This window comes from Tasmannia lanceolata, unplaced genomic scaffold (assembly GCF_043159265.1).
Source record: "Tasmannia lanceolata isolate RefF3 unplaced genomic scaffold, GAP_Taslan_0.1 ptg000021l, whole genome shotgun sequence".
NCBI classification, from domain to species: Eukaryota; Viridiplantae; Streptophyta; class Magnoliopsida; order Canellales; family Winteraceae; genus Tasmannia; species Tasmannia lanceolata.
This window is the reverse complement of record NW_027518698.1, coordinates 5,329,508-5,354,301: the sequence shown is the minus strand read 5'-3', so window position 1 is coordinate 5,354,301 and position 24,794 is coordinate 5,329,508. Positions and strand designations below refer to the sequence as shown.

Sequence of the window (24,794 nt, the reverse complement as noted above, 5' to 3'; positions counted from 1 at the left end):
TACCCGCACCCCGTACCCGTGCTTCATAGGTCAAAACACTATAAATAGTATAAAGTGTTTTTGTGCGAAGAAGAAATCCATAGCAAAAGGAACAGATTACCAGAGCTCCATAGATAAAAATTGCAGTTGTAGACCAATAACAAAATAATGATGGACCATTCAAAAAAACAATTAATAATGATGGTTCATTGAAATCAGGAACTTAGGAAGTTATGAACTCTAGTATAGAAGTTAATGACCACCTACTCAATCAGTAGCACATCCCAAACAAATCCAAAGAAGCAGAGAATCAATCCCAGACAATACGAATAGGGGTGAATGGTTCGAACTAAGGATAATAAAATTTTTGGTAGTTCTTATAGAAGGCTAGTTTGATTTGTTTTGTATTTCACATTTATTCACTTGAGGAGTATTTTAGTCCTTTTGAACAATTCAGTTGGTTTAATGTAAGCTACAGTGAGTATGTTAAAGAGGCCCATCTTCTTTTCCTTCCACCAACTAATCAATCGGCATGGTGCCAGGCCCTGTTAACAGCTGTGGAGTATACCAAATATCTTCTTTGAATTGTCAGTCGGGATTCTACAGATTGTTTTTCTTCCTGTGAGAAACATCAAGAATGCAATAGCTACAACAGGAACATCTTTATAATTTCCAACGACTTCTGTCTGTAGAGCACTCTTCTTCATTCAAACAAACAGAAAATTTCAGATTAAGCTTAACAAAAATAAGCAACAAATTGATCCCTCTTTCCAATGATTCAAAGTTGCTATGTTATTATAATCAACAAAATCATTGCATGCAGACTGGATATAAAAATTTGTCCCATTGAACCAGAAAACATGATCATACTTGTTCAGTAACTCAGATTATTTATTCTTTTAGTTAAGAGAAAAAGAGAAAGAGAAGCTTTAAAAACATTATAAAGTGCATGTATGACATTTTATTAGAGTATTATAATAAAAATATACGCATATACCCCTAGATTTTACAGGAATCTAACCTATAAAGTTTCTCAAAAATGACTAAAATGTCCTTTCCCTCGTTTAATCACATGCCCGTGCAATGTTTGCATTGCAGCCAATCAGCCCTTCAAAACACCATAGGTGAGCCACGACTACGGAGGAAATCAGGACAAGAAAGCAGTTAGGTGGTTGGGCAGTATACCATCATCATTATACCCGCAAGGAAAAAGAGGAAAAATGATATGGATCGAAAAGGACCTTGGGAAATAGTTTAGAAAATTTGGATTAGGAAGAGCAGATAGTCTCAGAAGAATCCCAACAGACATGCCATAGTTTTCAATTCCATTCCAGTGGTTGTTATGTTTTTCTTTTGGAATTGAATGTTTTGGTATTTCGCCCAATCTGGTGTCTTGATTTCGAAAAGAAGCGACAAAAAATTTAAAAGTTAAAATTTAGAATTTGCACAAAAAATAGAAAAAGATGAGAAGAACAATAACAAAAACCACAGCAACACATAATTACTATTTTATTTGACAGGCCATTTACTAATATAAACTTAACAACTATCTAGAATCAAGGAAGTACCAACTATATAATCTGTATAAAGAGAGTCTTTTGGTATTATTAAACCACAAATTTTATTGGCGATTGGTTTCTCAATTGAATAGGGAAAAAAATAAAAATATTACAAACTAAAACAAACAAGAACGAGCAAAATGACCGAAACAATCAAAATAGGTTGAAGTATTCGTAATTGACCCGAACACAACCTGGTATGTCGGGAGACAATTTCTATTCTGCTTTCCTTTACGGAACAGAACATTCCAAGAATTTTGTCGAAAATGGAACGGAATTCATAACTAAGAGGCACTCTTTGACGGACCTACCAAAGACAAAGATGACGATGTTATGCATATTAAAAATGAAGCTCAAGGCCTATGGCCTCAATCGAGAATCTTTGCCATCCCTTGCCACAGCCAAACCAATGCCCGCCTCCAAGGTTTTCATTGCTTCCCAAGACTAAGCTAACAACGGCGCAATAACTAGTTAGACATTGATGTGTTCTTTAATCAGTTTTACATGGATGTTTTGCATGCATATTTAATGCAAGGTTCATGAACAAACCAATAATCCATTCAAAAAAAAAGAAAAAGAAAAGAACAAACCAATAATTCAGCAAGTATGATTCAAGAGAAGAAGATCGACTGAGATCCAAAAGTAGGCTCGAAAGAGTCAGGGGCGGAGCCAGGAATTTACACTTGGGGGAGACGGACTAATTTACATTTAGATGCATTGGTCATTGGGGGGGCCATGGCCACTAAACTAACTAAAGCACGCATGTACACCCATGCAGTATAGAAGGAATTTTGCAAGTCATGGCCCCCATCATGCTATATGTGCTTCCACCCCTGGAAAGCGTATAATATGTCATGCTAAGATCAACTGCGAGCCCTCTAGGGCTCCATTTGTCAAGAAAAAGGGTAAACTTAGTTTTTCTGGTAGGTTAATTGGGATACTTAACCATGTCTTGGTAGGCCCCTGCGTAATGAAAACGTGACAGTGTTTTTAGGACAGTAATATGTGATACGTTTTCTATTTTATTTTGAGACTCTAAAAAGTTTTGATGGGCTGTTTTGTAATGGAAGCGTGAATAGTGTTTTTAGGGCAGCAACATGGAATACGCATTCTAATTATGATCAAATCTACTGTTGTTTTTATCTCTCTAGCATTGTTTGTGAAGATATACCGGATGGATTGTGTGATTGTTTAATTCTCCAGCAAGATTTCTTCGTGGTGGGTTGGTAGCAGTTATCTTGGATCAAATTGGTGTCAGAACAAGTTTGGTTCAGGAAATCATTAGAGGATTCACGATCGCACATAAGAAAGCTTTTGATCAGCATGAAAAGATTCATCAATTCGAGCAAATTCTCAAAGGATATCGCAAAGACTAGATTGACTCATGTCGATTATGAAGTAGAGAAAATTCTTAAAGGATATTGCAAAGACTAGATTGACTCATGTCGATTATGAAGTACTGTGTGGAGGAAAACAGAGGAATGAAGATGATTTTGATGGGAAGTCGAACAATGGAGGGCACACTAATATCAACCCTTTTCATCAACGTGGAGCTCAATATAAAGTTCGAGGTCTAAATTGTTTTGATTGAGATTAAGAACAAAATCATGATAAGGATTGATTTGTTCAAGCATACGAATAGAATTGAGGGGATGAGACTCTAGCTCAATGGTCAAGGCTTTGTTCTTCAACCTGTAGGTCGCAAGTTCAATCCCAGCTTACCTACCCAAAAAAAAAAGAAAAAAAAGAATAGAATTGAGACTAGAAAGTCAAGGCAAGATTACCCAAATTCTGTAAATTTTGTGCACAAGTTTCTCTACACGAGGATTGTAGAAAAAGATAATTCTTTTACCAAAGACGAAAGTGGACTGTTATTTTTTTTTAATTAGAAGACACTATTATCACCTCATCAATGAGGAGGAATGGAATGATCAAACATCTTTAGAACAAGGAGTATCTCTAAAGCAAAACTATGTAATTTTAATATCGATGGATGATCCAATGAAAACATTGTGCCGGTGGAGACGATAGACAAATTACAAATAAAAGAAGAAAAGCATCCTCAACCAAAATTGATACAACATTTCACGAAATGTAATTAGGTACTTCTTACCAAGGTTTTAAATTTCGGTTTCGGAATGCATTTCGGTACTCACCAAAACCGAAATTTCGGAATTTCGGACGAAATCTAACGAAATCGTTTAACGCCTATTTTATCTCGTACATAATTTGGCCCGGAATTTCTGAAATTTCGGTAATGTCAGCTGAAATTTCGGGATAATATTAAATAATTATCAAGAATCTAGATTTTTGGGTGAAATCCCATAAATTTCGGATGAAATTTCGGGATAAGTGAAATTTCAACCGAAATTTCGGTCGAAATTTAAAACCTTGCTTGTTACTACTCATTGCATAGTTTTGTTTCCCATTGGACCTAAGTACAAAGAGGAAGTGTGTGGAGTGATGTAATACTGATGGATGCATGTGACCTATTGCTTGGAAGACCATAGCAATATGATCAAGATGAAACTAACAGGCAAAAAAAACACATTCTTTTGTGATGGATGCAGAAAAAATTGCACTTTTGTCAATAAACATTTTAGACCTAAATCTTATAAAGTGGAGGGTTCTGCTCATCTTAATTTGCAAAAGATTGTGGAAGAAATTAAAGAATCGGGAATTAAGCATACATTGGATATTAAGGATGTTCAGTCAACATATATTCCCAAACTACGATGTCCTTTCTTGAAAATATGAAGAATTAGTCCTAGAAATAATGGAAAACATGAAAACAAACCCCTTGAAATTGAAGGGGATCCTATCTATGATAGTAATAAAGAAGCTTGTATAGGAGATGGAACGGTTGTGACAGAAAGAATGAAGTTAAAAATCAATTTCAAATGTTATATTGTGTTGAGAGAGGTAGAGAAAAGAGAGAAAGTAAAGAGTGAGAGAAAAGATTGAGTTAGGCTTCTCCCCCTCACTCATGTAATATAAATAATAAAGAGTGAAGTACAAAGACAAGTATGCCCTTGGGCATTACAATAAAGACCTAAAGACCTGTTAACACTCCCTCTCAAGCTGGAATGTAAATATCTAACATTCCTAGCTTGTTACAATTATCAACTAACTTAGCTCTACTTAGAGGCTTCGTGAACATGTCTGCTAATTGATCTGTAGATCTGGTAAACACGGGGGATACGTAGCCTCGCTGAATCAAATCTCTAATGAAATGACAATCCACTTCAATATGTTTGGTCCTCTCATGGAAGACTGGATTCGTGGCAATGTAAATGGCGGATTTGTTGTCACAGTATAACTGAGCTGGAGAAGAAGAAAAAGGAGGAAATCCAATCTCTGAAAGTAAGGAACGTAGCCACATGAGTTCCCCACTCGTATGAGACATAGCTCTATATTTTGCCTCGGCACTGGATTTAGACACGACATCTTGTTTCTTACTTCTCCATGAAACAAGATTACCTCCAATAAAGGTGCAATATCCTGTAGTAGACCGTCTATCAGCCGGAGATCCTGCCCAGTCTGCATCAGTGTATCCTTCAATTCTCTGGTGCTCATGCCTCTGAAATAACAACCCTTTACCTGGCGAACTCTTTAGATATCTCAATATCTGAAGTACAGCAGCCCAGTGTGAAATGCGAGGTGAGCTCATATGCTGGCTAACAGCGCTAACGGCAAAGGTAATATATGGACGTGTAACAGTAAGATAAATGAGCTTACCAACTAACCGTCTGTATCGCCCTGGATCTTCTAACAGGACTCCCTCCTCAGGGAGTAATTTCATATTCTGGTCCATAGGAGTTGAGGCATGCTTGACTCCCAAACAACTTGTCTCATCAAGAAGATCCAGAACATACTTCCTCTGTGAGAGGTAGATACCCCTAGTCGAATAGGCAACCTCAATGCCCAGGAAATACTGAAGACGACCCAAATCCTTAGTAGAGAACTCTGTCTGAAGGAAGGATTTGAGCCTCTGAATGCCACATGTATCGCTACCAGTGATAATGATATCATCGACATATACTATCAACAGAACACAACCAGTCTGAGACTGAAAACTAAAGACGGAGTGATCAACTGCGCACTGCTTCATGCCAAAGCGAATAAGTGTAGCACTGAACTTCCCAAACCAGGCTCTCGGAGATTGTTTGAGACCATAAATGGATTTCCTCAAACGGCAAACAAGAGAAGATCTCTCCTCCTGAGCAACATATCCAGGAGGTTGCTGCATATAGACCTCTTCCTCCAAATCATCATGAAGAAAGGCATTCTTTAGTCTTTACATCCAACTGATGAAGATGTCAGCCATGATTCACAGCAAAGGATAGCAGGACACAGACAAAAGGAATTTTTGCAACTGGTGAAAAAGTCTCGCCATAATCAATCACATATGTCTGCGTGTACCCTTTGGCAACAAGTCGAGCCTTAAGACGCTCAACTGTGCCATCAGGAAGGTGCTTGACTGCATAAACCCAGCGACAACCAACGGGGCGAGCACCATATGGTAGAGGGACCAAATCCCATGTCTGATTGGCCTGAAGGGCCTGCATCTCAAGATCCATAGCCGCCTGCCAGCCTTGATGATCAAGTGCCTCATGTAGAGTCTTAGGTAGAGAAATAGAGGACAAAGACGAAACAAAACTACGAAATACAGGGGTGAGAAAGTCATAAGACACAAAAGAGGAAATGGGATGAGCAGTACTGCGAGACCGAGTGCGAGAGGCAATGGGAGAGTCAGAATGTACCTCAGAAGTGGGGATCTCCGGCTGAGATGATGATGGCTCGGGCGGGGCTAAATGAGCAACAGATTTGGTCCGACTCTGATACTGCTTCAATGGTGGAGGTAGAGAGGCTGCACAAGGCGCTGACATCGGCATAACAGTAGAATTAACTGTAGGGGAGGAACTGGACACCGGAGGTGTAGAAACAGGGATGGGATCAGGAAGAACTGGAAGAGGAAGAACAGGAGTATGCGAGGAATCCTCCCGAAGTGTAGAGGGGGAGGGATCCAACGAGATGGACGGACTAAAACATGACTGAGTCTCAAAGAATGTAACATCCGCCGAGACAAAGGATCGTCGCAGGTGAGGGCTGTAGCAACGATAACCCTTTTGGGTCCAAGAGTAACCTAGAAAGATACACCATTCGGCCCGATGATCCAACTTATCTAATCCTGACTCAAGAACGTGGACAAAACAGAGACAGCCAAAAACTCGAGTTGTAAGAGGGAAAGGGTCAGAGGGAGGACGGAGAATCGAGAACGGAGAGGTGCCACCAAGGACCGAAGAGGGAAGCCTATTTGCCAGGTAGCATGCTGTGAGTACAGCATCAGCCCAATAGGTCTTAGGGACCCACATCTGAAAGAGTAGTGTCCGGGCCCCATCTAACAAGGAGCGAAGCTTCCTCTCAGCCACCTCATTCTGCTGAGAGGTATGAGCACATGAGGACTGATGAAGAATGCCTCACGAAGAGAGGAATTCCTGAAAACCATTTGAGTAAGAAAAATATTCCTTTGCATTGTCAGTGCGAAGACATTGGATAACACATGAGAATTGATTACTAACTTCAGCATAGAAATCACGAAACACAGAAAAAACTTTAGAACGATCTTTTATTAAATAAGTCCATGTCATACGTGAATAGTCATCAATAAAGACCACAAAATAGCGAAATCCAAATAAAGAGGTAGTCCTCGCAGGACCCCATACATCAGAATGAACAAGAGCAAAAGGGTGTGAAGCCCGACTAACAGTCCTAGAGGGAAATGACACACGATGATGCTTCCCAAGTTCACAGGCCTCACACTGAAAAGACCTAACAGATGAAGGAACAAAGGGAATTCTGCGTAAACGCTCCATAGACGGGTGACCTAGACGGCAGTGCCACTAGTATGCATCGACCGAGCCATGTAGAATCGGATTGGACGGAGTGCAGTCGAGACGATAAAGGCCATCCACCTCACTGTTCGAGCCAATCGTCCTCCCAGTCGAGAGATCCTGAAAAAGACAATATGAAGGAAAAAATTAGATAGAACAATGAAGATGCTTTGTTAATTGACTAACAGAAAGTAAACTGAAAGGTGACTTGGGGACACAGAGCACAGATGATAATGTAATGCCTGGTGAAGGGGAATAACTGCCAACACCAGTGATAGGAGAGGTACTCCCATCAGCAAGAGTAATAGAACGTGAACAACATGATGAAAATCATGTAAAGATGACTGGGTACCTGTCATGTGATGAGATGCTCCCGAATCAATAATCCAGGAGCTAGAACTAGATAGGAACGAAGCAGGAGAACTACCTGGCTGAACAAGACCAGCAGTAGGAGGGCGGCTGGCAGACCTGAAACGCTGTAGCTCATCATAGTCGGCACGAGAGACGACCATCTGATCGGTCGGAGTAGCCAGTGGTGTCTGTGAGGGGCTGTCAACAGGAGCAAGCGAATCTGGAAGGGGTAAGATGTGCAGTACGGCCCTGACGAGGATATGGAGTGTGACGCAGCTCAGTATGGAGATCAAAGCATGTCTCGTGATAGTGACCCTCACGCCTACAATGAGTACAATAGGGCCGAGCTCGACCTCCACGGCCACCCTCTCGGCCGCCGCCATATCCGCCTCGGCTAGTATCGCGACTACGACCGCAACCAAAAATGCCTCCTCCTCGGGAAGGGCGGTCAGCGGCTCCATAAGCAGTAGTAGTCGAGACATCCACGGGAGTAGGAACAGTAATGCCAAGTGCACACTGCTGAGCTCGTAAAAATACCTCCTGAAGAGTGGGTACAGTACCAGACCCAAGGATGTGCTATCGAAGATGAGTGAACTCTGGTCCAAGACCCTCAAGGAAATGAACAACACGGAGTTGATCCCGCTGTCTGGCTGCCGTGGTAAGATCAGTGGTGAGAGGTATAAGAGTATCCAGCTGCTGGCAATAGGAGACAAACTGTCTGCAGTAATCATGGACTGTAGAATCACCGCGCCTGTGACCCATCCAGCGCAAATAAGTGTCGCAGAGAAGGGCGACATTACCCTCACCAGAATATAATGCCGCAGTGTGCTCCCATACCTTTTTGGCAGTAGGGAGATCTATCATGGTGCTAGCAATGGCAGGGGTCATACTCTGCCATAGAAGTGTATGAACAAGGGCATCATCTACATCCCAATCATCAAAGGTAGGGTCAGTCTCAGAAGGGGGATCACGACGAATAATAGAAATCTTTTGTCGGGCCTTCAGATATGTCTCCACAGCAATCTTCCAAGTCAAATAGTTGGACCCATCAAGACGGGAGGTGGTAATCGGTGGGAATGACGCATCCACCGAAGACAAAGATGACGACGCAGCCTGACGTGGCTGGGAACTAGTAGCCATAGCTGGAGTACGAATAGTAGGGTCCTCAATATGAGGGGTATCTTCCATAAGAGACCGGGAAGAAGACTGAAGAGGACCAACAACGAGCAAGTAAAGACAAGGATGAAGACTATAAGCAAGCTAATAGACTCGGCTTCATGAGGACAACATATGCATAAGGGAGGCATGAGATAGCCTCACGACATAAAGACAAAGTCGAGACAACTCCGAGCCACAAGCATCGCAATGATGTCGGTACAAATCCAATAACAACACCATGAAGATATTGATCAAGCCGAACAAGAAAATCTAGGGCATAGCTATGACCCAAAAGAAGAAGAAGAGATTATGATGGATCAGATTAGGGCAAGGAAGAGTGGGGAAAAGAGGGTACTGTAGCGATTTACTGTAGCAGTGCTGTAGCAGTATTGTAGCGATTTACTGTAGCGGGTATTGTAGCAAAGAATGGAGGGGTTATGGTTAGGGTTAGGGATGGAGAAGATGGAGGTGGATGTTAAGGTTAGGGTTAGGGAGAGAAAAGAAAAGAAAAGAAAAGAAAAAAAATGGCCCTAGGCATCCATGCCCTAGAGCTCTGATACCATGTTGAGAGAGGTAGAGAAAAGATAGAAAGTAAAGAGTGAGAGAAAAGATTGAGTTAGGGTTCTCCCCCTCACTCATGTAATATAAATAATAAAGAGTGAAGTACAAAGACAAGTATGCCCTTGGGCATTACAATAAAGACCTAAAGACCTGTTAACATATTGAAACGGATCTTATAAAATAGAATTTGTATCTAAGCCGATTATGAATGTTTAAGGCAATCAAGGAATTAAACTTCATGCCTTTATTGAATTTTGATTTTTTTAAAGATTGAAGTGTAATCCTGAAGCAGAGGCGGATGATAGAAGCTTTGATACCTGATGCATGGATGTTTGTAGTGAAAGCTTAGATATGAGAATTAAGTTTAAGGAACTGGTTGAGGAAAATCAAAGGAAATGGGAGCAAAACATAAGGAAAAGGGTTGTGAAAAGGTTAAAAAGGGCAAATGAAAGTGTTTAAAAACTCGTTGACTCGGGCGAGAGTCGACTCCCTTTTACCTTCGCCGCGTTCTGCGTTGCACCTTATCCGCATTCCGCATTTTGCCCTACATAGTCAATAAAAACCCCTTTGACTCTCCCGAGTTATGACCACGTCAACTGCGTTCTTGGTCATGTCCGCGCTGCGCCGACAAGGATTTTTCTTGGCCGCGTTCCGATCGCATCCGCATTTTTAAACACTACGTGAAACTGTTGGAAAAGGGACGAAATGTGTCCGTGCGAAACTAATGGGAATCTTTAATGGAGGGAAGGTGCTTGTGTAGGGCATCCTATGGGTGAACTAATAAAGTAATTGGTTAAGGTTTTGGGGAGCTAAAGGAAGATCAAGAAGCTATTTGGATTGCTAATGAATAACAGGAATGGGTTCTCGATTGGAAGTTCTTGAAGGTTTCATGAAAGGAGATTCATTGGTAATGCTGGTTTGGTTAGCTCACTATGAATATCATTCTTGAAGATCGTAGAGCATAGAGAGTTTCTACAATCCTTCATTCTTGTCAAAGGACCGCAGACCAGAATCATTTTGGGACTTAGGTCCTTAGTTTTCTTGTCCACCGGACTGTTGTAGAAACTTAAAATCGGAATTAAGGAATATTGTCTCCTTTTTCTTTTGCTTAATGTCTATTTTTTTGCTTAGCTGCACACTGATGAAAAGTAAAAATTATCTGTTTTGCATTGTCTTGTCTTGCAGCGACTACTCATATGCCTAAGCACATGTGCAAAGGCTTTGAGGTTCGGACTCGGGGAGACGCAAATTCCATAAAATGGAGTGAATTGGTCATATCATATCCATACCCCAAGCAACGAATGGTAATGCAGAAATTGTGGGATGGAGTAGGGGCTTTCGCGGTTGTGAATGAAATCTGCATGGAATCAACAAACGCTGCATTTTCAAGCAAATTATAATGAATCGGCAGCCATGGTGCATTTACGAATACTTCATAATTTTCTTACTAATGATATAAGTTCTGACAAATGAGCATCACATATTCCGACGTGTAGTTCAAACAATGCGCCTTTTGCATTGTTTTTGGAGAGACATCTTAGAACAATTCCATCAAGAGACCTCTAATATAGTGTGTGTAAGCCCAATGGTTTCCCCCCTTGGGATTTCCTTCTTGTTTTGATGATTCCAAACACACGTGATTTTGAATCACTAATGAGTTTTATTGTCTTTAGTTTTTTTTTTTTTTGATAGGCAAGCTGGGGTTAGGCAAGACCCCGACCAGATTCAAAGGAACAAAAAGATTATACAATAGGGGGCCCAGACGGGCAACATAAGCAAAGCACAAACAGAAAAACAATGGAAATGAAAATCATTTAAGGGTTGAGAGAGATGCGTTGGTATTTGAAAAAGATCTCATTAGTGTACAATAGGGGGCACTAACAGAAAAAGATTATACAATAGGGGGCTCAATTGATTGTCTTTAGTTGTAAATCTCATTAGTGCATATTCATGGAAGCTTGGGTCGAAGAAGCTCTAATTGGACCATATTTGGAGTGCCGAAGTCATTGGAGATCCAAGGAGCATGGTGGGCTTGAAGAGGAGAATTCAAGAGAAGATCAAGTGTGTTTGAGTCCCTTTTAGAATTTATAAGATCCATACTTAGATTAGGTTTATTGAGGCATAAATAACGCACTAATAAGGTCCCAAATGATACAAAAGAGTAAGGTAAAATGACTAGACCAAAAGCCCAAAGGGTAAGCAAAAGACAAGTATCAAATTGGAACGTACTTAGTTGACTATTGACCTTAATCTTAGGAAAATTAGTCCATAATATTTTTAAATATCTTTGAAAATATTTTTAACAGATAGATCTCGTTCTTCTAATGTCCATAGAGCACAAGAATGTTGAAATCTGATAAGAAACGAATGAGATATGAATTTTACAAGTTAACTGTGAAAATCTGGAAAACTGTCTTCGGGCATCCGAAGTCGGGCGTCCGAGGAAAGTGTTCGGGCATCCAAATATGTTAAAAAAAGTTAGCCGATGAGCTCAAAATCTCAAAGGCGCCTGAAGCCTTGTTCGGGGCACCCTAGTTGGGTGTCCGAAGACCCCATCAGGCTTCCGAACACTGTTTTGCCAGTTTTGCCTTTTCCCAATGGCTAGTTGGTCGGGCGTCCGAATGACTTCCGAGAGGCTTCCGAACTATCCGTTGGAAAGTCTATAACGGCTAGTTTTTTTGTGCAGCCTATATACGTGTTCCAATCTTTTCTAAACACTATTCCAAGACTCCCAAGCTATATTTGAACATATTTAAGAGTGAAGAAACTTGTTTATGCCTCTCTAATCTTGGATTAAGGATTTGGATCATAGGCTTCAAATTGTATATCCTCAACATTGTAACTCTTTCAAAGGGATTTTATTTTTCCTTCTACATTCAAGAAGCGTATTTGGCGAGTGTTGGTGGAGACGCAGAGCCATCTCCGCAGAGCAAGTGTGGGAGACACGAACCTTTCTCTGGAAGTTGTAATTGGGTTGATTCCCCTCCGTTAAGGGAATCTGTTTTTTAGTGAAGCCATCAAGAGTCCTAGTGGAGTGGAGTAGGTCCTAGGCTTAGACCAAAGCACTAAAAAATCACGGTGCACTCTTTCTATCTCTCTCTATTTCTTTTGTGTGTGCATTTGATTTTTACTTTGTTTTATGCTTGAGGGTTAATTTTCCCATTTGTTTTTAATTCCGCACTATTTTGGGAAAAGTTTTTTGAAACCTAATTCACCTCCCCCCGCTCCCCCCCCCCCCCCTCTCCTGGGTTGCCATCACCCCTGGGACATTGGATTTTCAGTGCGTCATTGAAATATAGAAATTAAGGAGCATTTATTCTACATTCACTTTTTGCTTAGGGATCATAAGGTAATCTCCCATGCTCTACATAATCAATCAATGGTTGGCGCCAATCATTTCTTTCAATCTTGTAGACTAAGATTGTGCCGACCATGCCCACTTTCAGCTTCAAGGAAGACATAAAGAGACGGTAGGATTTTTTTTTTTATTTTTTTTTTGAATGGTTAGATATCATTAATAGAAGAGAAGAATAGACAAAGCCGACCGACGAGGGCGGCTAAAAGAAATGAAAAGAGAACACAAAACAGAACATTGAGGGAGAAAATCGAATATCTTGAGCTCTTGCTTCCCTGCTCCTTCCCTGGCAAGCTTATCAGCGTCCTCATTTGCAGATCGTTTTTTTTTCATTTGAAGATCTTTTTACGTAATGGAAAATTACATTCGTCCCTCCAATGCGATCCCTAATCTCATCCATCCAACTCCCAAATCTCCAAGGGACCGACTTTTTACCTTGAAGTTGTCCGATGACTTTAAGCGAATCTCCCACCACTACTATAAGCTTAGCCACGTCAATAGACTCTGCTAGCTTAATACCATACAAAGCCGCCCTGATTTCCGCCTCATTAAAGTCCACAAAACCAATGGGTCCTGAGAAGGACCACAACGTGACTCCCGTCTCGTCTCTAAGAAGGTCACCAATCCCAGAAGGCCCAGGATTACTGAGGCTAGAACCATCAAAATTGATTTTGAGAAAGCCTGCCGAGGGGGCAGGGCATTGGGGAGAGACTATAGGATTTGGATATGCATGCACATAGGGGAAAAAATATTAGCCTCAATTGAATTGCTCACACCTGCACCTGGATCCCGTACACCATCAAAGAGAGGATGCAATCCAAAATCCAAATCGAAAAAAGAACTCTGCGTATCTGTCACGATCTCGTCTCATATCATCACTTTCCTCCTCCACGGTTCTAGGAGAGACATCGAGGCAGACAATATTAGACTCAATTAAATTGCTCACACCTGCACCTGGATCCTCCACACCACCAAAGAGAAGGTGCAATCCATAATCCAATTCTAAAAAAAGAAATCTGTGTACACGAGTCCTCGGATACTACTATAGCCTTCTGGCGAGATACATTAGATTTCTCCAAAGGAAGAAGAGGTGGCAAAACTCGTTCTGAGCTTCCAGCTGGAAATGTGCACCCCCACTGAGGTGCCTCATTTGCCTCCCTCTGAGAGTCCTGAGAGGTTCCATCGAATAGAACCCCTAATACTCCTGGTGAAGGGAAATTGACGATACCTTTCTCGGATAACCCAGAGAAGGTATAACCCTTAACGACTCCATCCACCACTCTCTCCAGGCTCACAACATGATGAATTTATAATTCTGGGCCCCAAACTCCTTGACTTATTATTTCAGTTCCAACACTCTCCCAAGGCCCACTCTACAAAAGGCCAGAATATGAGACCCACTTCGTAGATGACCGTCACCTGGCAAGGCATTCTAGACAGCAACCAGCCATTTCCCTTCGTTCTCAATTTTAGATAGATATCAGGACCCACACAGCTGATTTCCTTCACGCAACTGAGATGTGTATGATAGTTGTCCACCACCGAAACTTGGGAAACGTCTATTGCAATGCTGGAAGAGATTACTAACCTTGTCTGATATGGTGCCACTTGTCCCATGATATCTGAAGAGATTGGGATGGCGTGTGCTAAATGATTCTCATTAATTACCCAAGAGGACGTGATATTTGTCCCTAGCTAAGATTGTGCCACCTGTCTGTCTCTCTGACACAGATGTATCAGAAAGAGTGACTGCGTGGAGAACGGGCTCCACGCTTCCCAAACCCCTAGAGCTACCACATGCAAGAGCCCCGGATGAAGAACACGTCTCCCCAGCCAGCATATTTCTCTGACCATTGACAGAGGCATTTTCATTTTGAAATTATTGGCACACATTGTGCTAACTTGCGCCCCCATCGTCCCCAATCCGCCTCTTGGTTCAGACACAAAGGATCCTTTCCACCAAGCTCTCCGACCCACCAAGCTTTCTTCTTCATCAGCCATTTTGTGTCTCCTGTCTCTGATTCCTGTGCTGATTTTCACATTGGTGGCTGAAATCCAGAAACCCACTTCGTCAACAAAAACCGGCAATCTTACTCTCCGTATCATTTTCTGAGGACTGTATAAGCACTAGTCCTCTATCATATCCATTCCCTGCGAAGCAAGATGCATCAACAGCCAACTTCCTACCTAATCTACCTCCTACCAACCTGAAGTTAGATTCACACCAAGCATGTGGGGGCGACCCAGAAATCTCCCACCAAGAGGCAGTAGATAAACCCTGAAATCTGTAATACCATGGCTGTAAATCCTCAAAGGGAGAATTCGAAGAACTAATCCATAATCTTCTCTGACTTTCCATATTGCTGCCTTCCGATGGAACAATAAGGACCTACTTCCTATTCAACTTATATATTGATACATCTTCATCATGATCTCCTATTCTGGACAACCAATTTCTCATGGTTTATAGAAGAATTGATCTTCCTTCTCTAACTTTTCCCCAAATACCTCTTTTTACCTCTGGGATTGACCAGAGCGAGATTACATTTACCCAGGGAATTTCTGGGGTTGGGTCTATCGATTCTCTCCCTGGAGTTAAGTTTCATTCATCCCCGGGATTTGGAAGATGATAATTTGAAACCACAAGCATCTCCTCGGTGGGATCTGAAGCTTCCTCCTGTGGCGGAATAGTCTTCTCCTTCCTGATCCATCTCTGAGTGCCACCCTTATCTAGGTTGTTTCTGCCCCAAATTTTTTAGCACTTCCAGCAGCAAGCTCTTCTTCGAAAGTTGGTGATTTTGCATCTAGAGCATTGCCAATCTCTCAAACCCATCTCCCTTCTTGTACACGCAGCAGTTTCTATTCTCTTCTCCTTCTTGGATTTCACCACATTCCACCTTTCCTCCCTTGATTGCTCCGGCGAGACGTTTTCCTGAGCTTGACGTCACATTCCAAATCTTACATCCCACCGTTAGTTTCTTCCAAATATGTGATTCCATCTGCTGTTGCGCCTATCTTCCATCGTGGTCAGGCAAGGATAATAATTTTAGACCCATATATCTACAAGCCAAAGATTAAGTCGGGGAAAAATTTAGCTCCTCACTAAAACACACATATCAAGAGTTAGAGACGGAAGGATTTTTCATTCTCTAATGTTGATTAATGTGATTTCACGGCCAGAGGACACCGGCGGTGCGACTAGTTTAGCTAAGGCATCGGCTTGAGCGTTTTGCCTCGGGAGTATGTGTGTCATCTATATTTTTTTCAAAATCAACAATTAATTATCTAGCCTTTTCGAAGTAAGGAATTAGTTCTGCTTTCCTTACTCTGTATGCGCTAAAGGCTATTTTACAATTAATTTTGAATCCCCAAACACTTGTAGAGACGTGATTTTCATGCGAATTGGCATTTCCAATCCTATAATCAGCGCCCCATATTCCAAAACATTGTTTGAACATGGGTCGATGATTGTGAAGGAATATGGAAATACACCATTTTCAGGAATGCCCAGACCTAGATCTTTGAGATGCTCCATCAAAGAAAATTTTCCATGCTCTTCGAATTACCGTATAGAAGACCTCATCAAGTAAGTTTTCTGAAAATGGTGAATCATCAAGTATGGGATGTGAGGCGAGGAAATCTTTTTTTTAGTGTCGGTGTGGTGGGGATATCTTTTTTTAACTGGCGAAGCGGTGAGGAAATTGGGAAGAGCTTAACCTTTTATCGCTCTTTGTGGTGCATATATGATCTCAAACTATGTTAACAGTAAGGAGCCCTTTTCTAGTGTACAGAGTCGTTAGAAACATCAAGTATTTGAGTGTATTAGCCCAAGATATCAACTTCATCGGATGTACAGAGAGATAGTGTTGGAGTTCTTGTAAAGCAAAGACAAGGGTATGCAGATTTTCTCAATTAGAGTAATTGAATTTCACTCCCACTCATGTGCGACTTAGGTAGCAGCAAGCATTTTCTTTCCCTTCATCATTGCATTGTGCTAGTAGTGCTCTTAAGGATCCATGAAATGCTACAATGTACAGGAATAAGGCTTTTCTTTAATTGGTGCTTTCAACACCCACAAATTGAGGAGTTATTGTGGACCCGCGATCTCAGACGGCGGAGGACGGATCCCCTCTCATCCATTGATCTCCACATGAGAAGGAGAGCTCTACCAAGGACCTCTCGGAATGGTGCCCTCACAGCATGAGTTATAACGATATATGCGATACCTCTTGATTCAGAGACAAAGCCCAGAACCAAGACGTACCTAAAATATGAAGAAGGTCACCATCCATGGATTAAGGCCATAGAACCCATAATATACTCTGTTTGCAACGGATAACCAGAGAAGAAATGGTCCGTCCCTGGTTACGAGTGGGGAAGGTGTTGGGCACCCCACTCGCCCGAGCACACTCGATCTCTTATGCCATTTTTATTATTTTCGAAGGATTTTGGGCTAAAATCATGTGAAATGGGAACGGGCATCCCCGAGAAAACATCTACCTAAGCATGCATGATCCGAGGATGGGCAAAGAAAAGGAAAACACATCACATCTAGTCCTAACTCATCACATCTAATCCTAACACATCACATCTAAGAAAGCAGTAAACAACCACATGCACAACTACAGCTAAGTAGATAATGGCAGATAAATGAGCAGGTATAATGAGATAAGATAAGCAAATATTAAATAAAGATCTACATCTAACAAATAAACAAGAGATAATAAACGGGTAAGCAGTGTAGCGCTACAACTAAACATGAGAAGATATGATAAGATAAGATAAAGACAGATAAACAGATAATAGAACAGATATCGTACAACAACTAAGCATGTGAAAGAATAAGTAAAACTGTACAAGAGATGCATCAAAAGAGAATAAATACTCAAGACAAAGTAAGAAAACACACTAACATGCCCCTATACAATAAATAGTAACAAATACCAAACCACAGACCCCTAAAACTCTAAAACAATAAAAAATGTGCAACAGTATGATGGATGGCCGTCCTCCAAGCTGCCTACGTATCCAAGCCTCCTTTTGGAATAAAGATCATCGTAGTTCGGTGGCCTATTCTAAACTACGATGCCTATTGTGCCTAGACCACTAAACTAGACTCGACCAACTAGACCTGAATTAGGCTGAACTGGTTATTAAAGCTTATTGAAGATGATTAGTTAGGTTGAAGTGGATTGTGGATTTTAGGACTTCCTATATGCCCTAACTAAATGCAAGTTTAACCCTAAACTAATGTAGGTAGGCCCTACATCCTATGTGCGACTAAGCTGTCCCCCTAAAGAAAAGATGGGCTATCTAAGTTAATCTTATTCTAGCCATCAGTTGACGCCATGTCAACTGACCGCACAGAGGCTCCTAACTCTAGGACTCTCTATACAACTAGGACAAACTCCTAACTCTAAAACTCTCTATAAATCTAGGACAGACTCTTAACTCTAGAGCAAAATCTTTTTGAAAAGATTTACAAAGTTTTGAAATGTTTGTTTAAAAGGTTTAAAATGTTTGACTGGACTTAGGATGAAGATCCCAAGCTGCCTACGTATCTCGTGGAAAATGATCAAGCCAACGTAGTTCGGAAACAGACTTTTCTAATACGCTCTCCTAATGTCTTTTAACTTTTCTGATGTCTTTGAATTTTCAAATGTTTTTCAATGTTTTTGTTCTTTTGACTTTTAAATGTTTTTGTATTTTTTAAATGTTTCAGATGTTTTTTGTGTTTTAAGATGCTTCTGTTATTTTTCTATTTAAAGATTTCCAATGTTTTTGCAATTTTCAAAATGTTTTCACCCTTTAGCTAAAGGGAACCTATATGACCACACCCCGTGATCCACAGCCTAGCAGAGTGTCAAAACTAAGGACAGAATCCTTATAGCCTGAGGGTATCCCTAAACAAGTAAACTAGTGTCCCAAAACAAGTAAAATGATCCCAAGAAGGGGAGGCTCAAATAAGACTAAGCTAGTCTCTATAAAAGAAGGCTATGCTATAGGATAAACTCCTAACTAAAAGGTATACTCCTAATCTATAAGGCTGACCTCTAAACTCATGACTCTGCAAAAGGGGGTGCTAATAAGACAAAGCATGTCTCCTAAAAGGAAGGGAAACAACTGAGGCAAATGAGACAAAGCCTGTCTCTAGAAAAAAGAGGTTGACTAGGGCAAATGAGACAAAACCTGTCTCTAAAATGAAAAGGAAACAACTACCACTAATGAGACAATGTATGTCTCCTATGGAGGGCTCCAAGTAACTTTATCATTGCCCCTTGCAATGACAAATAGGGTACTAAATAACTAAGCTAGCCACTAAATAATAGGGGGTTTTTAACAATGAGACTTGGATAGTCTCCTATGAGATAACTTGTTCATGAGACAAAGCATGTCTCTCCTAAAGAGGACCACCTAACAAGACAAAGTATGTCTCATAAAGGGGAGGCTCCGGATAGCTACATCATAGCCCTTTTGCAATGATGGAGAATAGATAACTAAAAATATTTCCAAGGGATTAAGCAAGCCCCCTAAATGAAAAGGAAAAAAGAGGGGAATGCTACTAGGACCGAGCAAGTCCCCTAAAGGATGGGCTCTAGATGACTCTTTCATTGCCCATGCAATGATAGAGAACAAGCTTCTATATTAAAAAAATAGGGTCCTAGAATATGATTCTAAGAAGAAAGGATCCCTTAACTTGAAAGAGACCAAGACAAAAAGGAACATTCCTTCATTGCCTCAGCCCACAGGAAAATTCTTGAAAACAAAGAGTAGATTAAATATCCATGAGTATTCTAAATCCTAGAAGAACTTCCCAACGACGAATTGACATACAGGGAATCTTTAGTTAAACCAAAATAGTAATACAAGTTCAGAAAAGAAAGAAAAGGGGAAAGAAATTTCGAACAACCTTAACACTACTCATCAATTTTTCATTTCTCAAGTATCAAAACTTTTTAAAGAGCTAAACCTAAAGGCCAGACTCTTCTTTATATATTACCAAACTTATGAGAGCTAATTATCTCGAAAGAAACATGACTATCATATTAAGAAGTATTGTATCTAACTGATAAATAAAGTCCTACTTACAATATTTTCATGAAACAACACAATCACCTGGTTCACATAATTTCCATTAGACCAACAATACATGATCTCAATCAGCATTATGATAGTAACAAAGATAGCAAATATATTACATATGATGATTATCATTGCATCATCCCAATAATAATTAAAGGGATAAAGTTGAAAACAAAATAACTAGAGCCACTAATACAAAGACATTGGTTGTGATAACCAATACTTTGATAAAAAGTCTGAACAACTACAAACACATGCTTCATTAGCATTTAAAAAAACTAAAGGTTAACTAAAGTTACCAAGATAAAAGTAATAAATGCCAGACCATAAAATACGACTAAACATAAATCATTTTTCTTACAAAACACTATGAATCATGGTAAATTTTCAAGCAATATTGTTGACAGGCATTAAAATACACTTTACTTCCATGAGATGATCTATAAGTCTGATAAAAATCGAAAAGGCTGAATAACTGACTTATATAATCATATAACATGATTGTTTTAGTATCATTTTCCATTCAGAGTAATTTCAGTCACAGCAGGGTTTCGGGCATTACTATATACAGAACCTTAAGACAAGCACATGATGGTCTATAAGGTTGTATTTTAAAAAAAAAAGCATTATAACAACAGCTAAACTCTTATAACAGTTCATAAAACACTTTAGTAGACCAACTCCAAGACAGGAATAAGCTCATAGAAGGTTATTATCTACAAGTGATATCACATATGCTCATTACTAGACAGAACCTTTTAAATATGCGCACCACTAAAGCAAACAGCATATTATGATGATTCAAACAACAATAATCCCTAACTCCCTTTTCATAATAAAAACAATTTAGAAAATCATCATAAGAACAAAAACGGGAGAAAGATCAACTGACTCTACTTAGGCTTTCCTTAAAAAATGTAAAATCAAAACTCAGATATAACAATTCATATTCATGAATTAAGGATCAAAATAAGTTTGGAACACATCCACACATTCTCAGAACGAGTTATCTAACCAATGCATTAGATGCCACACATATGAATCTTTAATTTTAGTGTCGATTCTATAATTTTCAATACTTATTCACTGACAAAAAAAATAGCACACGACACTATGAGATTCTAACAAGCCTTATTTCTGACAGATATAACTTGAATAGGTACAACTATAAAACCTTTTCTGAGTAGTTCTTTCCTAGCAATATGATAAAATAAAAAAAATCTGATGTCATTTACAAAGGAATAAGTATAACAGAAAATGTTATACCTCTCCAAAACTTGATGGAAATGAACTTTCCACCAGAAATCTCATGCTCTGACTTATGAATTGAATCAATGCAGACAATACGTCAACACAACTCTCAAGCATTTAGTCCACAAAAACAAATCATTTAGAAAAAAGACACGCAAAGTGATTAACTCATCCTTATCCTGAAACAAGCAATCATTCATAATGCCATATTCTAAAATCTACAGCTCTAATTTTGTTATTCTTAATATCAATTAATTCTGAAAAACATCATCTTTTAAAATTATCCTTTTTAAAAGAAATGAATTGGTCCAAGCAAGTATCAAATGCCGTTATCAATACTTGATCAAATCAAGGCATATTACTCCTTTCATCATACAAGCAATAATAAAAATAAAATAAAATTATAATGATTTCCAACAAGCCAACAAAACATGACTCAATTGATGTTGAAGACTTATTTGAGCCTAATAGTATCATCATCCAAAAGGATCAACAGAATAACATAACCCCAACTGTATTTGAACACTTATACAACACATCTTGGTTCTCACTAAACTGATGACATTACTAATTTCAAATTCAAAGTCACAGAACATTTCTACAATACCAGGCTCATTTCAAAGAATAATAGAATAACCTATCTATAGTTCTAATTTCCAAAAGAGCTTCCTTATAAATCCGGTTACTCATGCAAAGTTCTAAAAAAGATTTAAGAACAAGCCAAAAAAAAAAAATCTGCATTTTCACAAGAAAAGTTCTGACAGTGATGGTCTTATAAAATGATAAGCATCCAATAAATCCATTATAACTTTAATTCTTATACATTCTTTGCATAATAAAAACTCAGGAAGCAATTATGCCCTCATTATTTAACACACTTTTGGAGACGAAGAAAAATAATTTTCATTTTTTTCTAAGGAAGTTCTTAAGGAAGCTTAACCAAAATGTATAACAGCTATCAAATGAAACAACTAAAATCCGGCACACATTACTATTTTTTTTTTCTTTTAAATTCCAGTTCATGAAAGAATTAACATTATTTCCAGGTGAAATCATCATCGCATACAACCAAATGAATCATCAAAACAAATAATAGCGTATCATGAGAGGATTATTACCAATTCTTAAGAAGATTATAACCTCATTCTATTTAACAAATATTAGAGAGGAATATCATGAATCATAGAGAACTAATGTAATTTTTGAACCAAACCTCACTCACACACTAGCAAATGATACAGAATTTTTGTAAACCACAAGGATCCACTACAGTTTCTGAAATGAATCAAAACCATAAGCCATTAAATAATTGCAAAAAGGCTCAGATAATTACAAATCCTTATAACAAACTTCCAGCAAAATTACAGCTACAAGTTAAATTGAACATTTATCCATGTGAACCAAATGAATTCTTCCAAAAAGCAAATTACGTCATGGGAAAACCAGAGTTGCCTCATAAATCCTCATATATCCTTAAAGCAAAGAAACATGATAAATTTTCTTCAAATAAATCCCCTAATTACAAAACAGAGCAAAATTCCTTATCAAAGCCCTCAATAAAACAGATTATTTAATCATGGAAGCTTAACAGATCATTACCTGAACTGATATTGAGCACAATTTTCGAATTAAAAGAGAATAAACTTACCTTGTATGCCAATTGAACCGCTAATGCTATCCTTCTCTTATCAGCAGCTATTTTTCTTTAACATTCTTTCAGATCTTGGATTTTTTTTGAAGAAAAAATGACCAATCTGAAACTTTGAGACAAATTGATAACAGACCTAGGGTTCGAAACAGATCTGAGGTTTCAAGGATATACGAGATAAAGGTAAGCAAGATCCAAGGTTTTCAGCCAAAGAAATAATGGGTCTAAAGTTTCTAACAAAAAGAAAAAAAAAATCTAGGGTTTAGAGAAGAAAGAAATAGAGTAGATCTAAGATTTTAGGAGGAAAAGAAGATCTGTGTGTGTGCTTGCCGGAGGAAAAGGGTTTAGGACATGATCTCCAAGATCTATTGAAAGAAATAGCTCTAATGGTACAGAAGGTGAAAGTAGATAGAAGCTAAAGAGAATTTTGTGATGAAGATGCCGGCACCGGTGAGATCGCCGGAGAAGAGAACTCCTCTCTCTCTCTCTCTCTCTCTCTCTCTCTCTCTCTGTGTGTGAGAGAATTTCTAATCTGAAAAAAAAAATGAGCAAGAGCCCCTTTCTGAATATCCAATCGATTTTAAATAGATGTGGGGATGTGCTGATATCAGCACCCCCACACTTTGATCTTTACACTCCCTAGTTGTCTTTTCCTCTTAAACAATTTTATGGATTACTATTAATATGAACACACACACCCTGACTCGATAAGGCACTCCCCTTTTTTCCTTCCTTTGCTGCCCTATGGTATATTTATACCCCTTTCTCATTTGAACAGCACTCTGAAGATATTCAGCATTCTTTTCATCTATTAGAAGTGCGGCTCGAGTAAAAAGTTGACCTCTAGAGAAAATACCCTCCATTCCTCCCATCGACAGCCCTTATAAGTTATAACATGTTCATTATGAATTTTTTAATTCATAAGGAGGGGGGGGTTCAGGTAAAAAGAAATGATATATCTTACCCCCTTGCTACTTGCAGCAAACCCTTTTCATCTCTTTTCAAAGGGGTATCTTGATGCAACATAGAGGCTAGTATTCACACACCTATATTTGATGAAGCCACTAACCCAACTTACTTTTCTTCTCTAATTGATTTGTAAGTTGATACCGACACTCCCTTGCTACGATAATGCATCACCCCTCTTGAATAATACAAAAACATAACAATGCCCTTTCCGTTTTTTCCATGCAACAACCTCCAGGTAGATAACTCACCCCTCTTCTTGCTTTGTATAAGTAATATTTTTTTTGAAATGGATGCTTTGTATAAGTAATATATAACACTCGTTTTCTTCTTGGGCAACCTCAGTTTATATAATTCACTCTCCTTCTTTTTATACTACAACTCTAACTTTGCTCGTCCTATTAGGCAATTTATTGGCGGATTTTGATGAAATTTTGCAGGGGACCTACTTGGGATCCTAACCTACTCTAGGGTAAAATTTGAGACACCATTTCACTTATTTAGGATTCGGTCAAAATGGGGTGTCTACAGTTACGCTTTTTTTTTTTAAAGATGGCAAGTTTCATTGATATTAGAAAAGCATTGGGGACTAGGAGTCCCGTCCTGCGTTACAAAATATCAATAAGACCGGTCAGAAGGTAGGAACGATGACTATCCGAGACGTTTTCGGATGCTGTCGAGCTCCTCCCTCGGCGGGAGTGGTCTCTGGTTTTCCGGTGGAACCCTTAATTTGCCCTTGCGCCTTTAACCTAGAACTCACTGTGGTTCACTTCCAAAATTTCCTGGAAGCAGGGTATCCTGCTCTGGAAGTTTTGAGTCACTGGAGATCCTCAATATTTGCTGCCGAAGAACTTTCAGCTTGTTTGGGCAAGGTGACAATCTTAACAGATCTCACTGGGCTCATCCCAGATCCCACTCAGGGTCTTTGGGTAGTAATGAAGACAGGGAGACTCGATCAAGACGGCTGGAATTTGGGGCCAAAAGAGTCC

The 24,794-nt window shown here is 39.4% G+C and overlaps 1 protein-coding gene across 4 annotated transcripts in view; it reads right to left on the bottom strand.

Annotated features, from left to right (window-relative positions):
* The window catches only part of LOC143855435 (transcription factor-like protein DPB), a 79,483-nt gene that overhangs the window by 8,816 nt on the left and 45,873 nt on the right, over nucleotides 1-24,794 (bottom strand). The gene's annotated exons all lie outside the window — the stretch shown is intronic.